Genomic DNA, 3,067 nt, shown 5'->3' with positions numbered 1-3,067 from the left:
AATTCGGATAGCCTCGGGGCTTAACACACACGTCATTAATTCGTACTTGAATCAAACTAATGTATGTTTCAGTTTACAAAATGAATTCGGGCGACCTCTATGTAAAATTAATTAATTTCCAATTAATCAGTTTCAACTCTCTATTACAGTATATGTTCTTTTCAGGCTCTCTAGAATTAAATAAGCAGTATAAGAAAATCTGATATGTTCCGAATGAGTTTCACTTTCGATTTAAAGAAGCAGAGGTGTCACTAGTGTTAGATGTTTAATATTTTTCGTGTTGTTGTGGACCTAGCGGTTAGATAATGGGAATTCTAAAAAGATGGTATCAATCTGCAACACGGCATACAAATTTGTACAAGTTCTGCAAAAGAAACCAGCCAGTGTCATATTCTTTTCTGAAGACTCTACATTATAAGAGCACACAAGACATTGACTTGACATCTTGTGACTTTGGTGGCATAAGGAATATTCATACAGAAAGTCAGAGTGAGATGGAGGCCTGGGAAGCTATGGTTGATTATTCAAAGTTATCAGAAACAGATCTTAAAATTCATCAGAGACATGTTGCGGCAAATAAGGTACACATTTTTTCTCAAATTTTTGCTTACTCAAACCTTGAAAAAAAAAATGAAATCTTGTGTGAAGATTTATTTTCTAATTTCTCACAATTGATACATGAACAAAAATCCTTAAAAATGAAAATAGAACCACTGTCTGTCTTTGAACAATGAACAGTGATGAAGCCAAATATTGAATGTAATTTTTTTGCTTTTACATTCCACCTTTATAAAGAAATTGTCATTTGAATTTTCATCTGCTTAAAGACTTTTATAAATTAATAATATGCAAAAAGTGTCCCCTTTATCTGATTCGTTCCATTCAGCAAGACTTCATGTTGTTTATAAATGATCCCTGATATTTCTAGCTATCCTCTATTTTTTACCTTTGATAATTGCTACTGCCACTAATTATTAAATTTTAGGTGCTATACCTCCACAAATTTATGAAATAGTATTTTCCAAAAAGAAGCACATTTTTCATATATGCTTGTAATGCAGGACTATATAATGAAATTTCAGGCAAGAAAACTTTTTTATGTTGATCCTCAAACCGGCTACCAAGTTATGACAAGACGTGCCCATCTGGAGAGAGGCGAATGTTGTGGCAACGAATGCAGACATGTAAATCACAATTATGTCTCCCCTTTCAAAGGGGAGACATATTGTTTTTGTCGACTTTCTTATTCTTATTCTTCTTCTTCTTCTTCTTCTTCTTCATCCAAATTTGTCCAGGCCGTAACTTAAATACCCTTTGACATTAAGAGTTCAAACTTGAAACATAGGTAGATGGTATTGAGAAGGAGTGCACGCCACCAAAAGTTTTGACCTTGACCTATTTTGTTTTTCAAGGTCAAGCTTTTCATAAAAAATATTGTTCGGACCATAACACAAGACTCCTTTAACATACAGACTTTTAACTTGTATCATAGATAGATGGTATATAACCTAGTTGAACCTTACCAACATTTTTGACCTTGACCTAGAATTTGTATTTCAAGGTCATATTAGAAAAATCTTCATTGTTCAACTTCTGAATATACTTTGACAGAAGGACTTCAAACTTTAAACAAAGAACACTAATAATACACTTAGGTGTACTATTGAATAATATTTGACCTTGACCTTGTTTTACTCAAGGTCAAATTAAGAAAAAAATAATAAAATTTTGTCTAGGTTATAACTTTAATACCCTTTGACATTAAGACTTCAAACTTGGAACATAGGTAGATAGTATTGGGGAGGAGTGCACACCACCAAATTTTTTGACCTTGACTTATTTTGCTCTTCAAGGTCAAGCTTTTAATTAAAAATATTGTCTGGACCATAACACAAGAATCCTTTAACATACAGACTTTTAACTTGTATCATAGATAGATGGTATATAACCTAGTTGAACCTTACCAACATTTTTGACCTTGACCTAGAATTTGTATTTCAAGGTCATATTAGAAAAATCTTCATTGTTCAACTCCTGAATATACTTTGACAGAAGGACTTCAAACTTTAAACAAAGAACAATAATAATACACTTAGGTGTACTATTGAAAAATATATTTGACCTTGACCTTGTTTTACTCAAGGTCAAATTAAGAAAAAAATAAAATTTTGTCTGGATCATAACTTTAATACCCTTTGACATTTAGACTTCAAACTTGGAACATAGGTAGATGGTAATGAGAAGGAGTGCACCTCACCAAAAGTTTTGATCTTGACCTTATTTGCTTTTAAAGGTCTGGCTTTTCACAAAAAATATTGTCCGGACCATAACACAAGACTCCTTTAACATACAGACTTTTACCTTGTATCATGGATAGTTGGTATATAATCTAGTTGAACCTTACCAAAAATTTTGACCTTGACCTAAAAATTTTATTTCAAGGTCAAATTAGATAAAAACTTCATTGTTCAACTCCTGAATATACTTTGACAGAAGGACTTCAAACTTTAAACAAAGAACAATAATAATACACTTAGGTGTACTATTGATTTATATATGACCTTGACCATGTTTTACTCAAGGTCAAATTAAGAAAAAGATAATAAAATTCTGGGTCTGGGTAACATATAGTTGACATCATTCTTTTTCAATTGTTAAATTTGCCCCATATAACAATCCTTGGGGAGAAGGGGAGACATGTGTTTTTTTTTGTAAAAAAACAATACCCACTAGTTTTATTTAACTTTTGATTTTGCAAATGAGGTTTTAAAAGTACAAATAAGGAATATATCCATTAGATATCATTGACAACAAAATTGCAATGTTATCAAGTTTTATTTTTCTTTTTTCAGTGTCCATATGGTAGAAAAAATGTTTCTGAGGAGAAAAGAAGAAAAAAATTTAATTCTGCTTTCTACATTTGATTAAATTGTTTAATAATTGTTTATCATTTAATAAAATTCATTAAAATAAGTAATCTGTTTCTATCCTGAAAAGTATAAGTGAATCTTAAATTCAAAATACTGTTCATGTTCATGTAAATGTTTCTCAGTATGGTACATGTAAA

At 31.0% G+C, this 3,067-nt stretch overlaps 1 long non-coding RNA gene across 1 annotated transcript; it reads left to right on the top strand.

Moving 5' to 3' along the window:
* The first annotated feature begins 120 nt into the window (after positions 1–120).
* LOC105333272 (uncharacterized) lies at positions 121–2,973 on the top strand. The gene is made up of 3 exons (XR_004596300.2): positions 121–581; positions 1,083–1,184; positions 2,853–2,973. It is a non-coding gene; the product is annotated as an uncharacterized lncRNA (long non-coding RNA).
* Positions 2,974–3,067: the final 94 nt, after the last annotated feature.

This window comes from Magallana gigas, chromosome 2 (genome assembly GCF_963853765.1).
Source record: "Magallana gigas chromosome 2, xbMagGiga1.1, whole genome shotgun sequence".
Classification (NCBI taxonomy): Eukaryota; Metazoa; Mollusca; class Bivalvia; order Ostreida; family Ostreidae; genus Magallana; species Magallana gigas.
The sequence above is the reverse complement of the archived record's forward strand: the minus strand, read 5'-3'. Positions and strand labels throughout refer to the sequence as shown.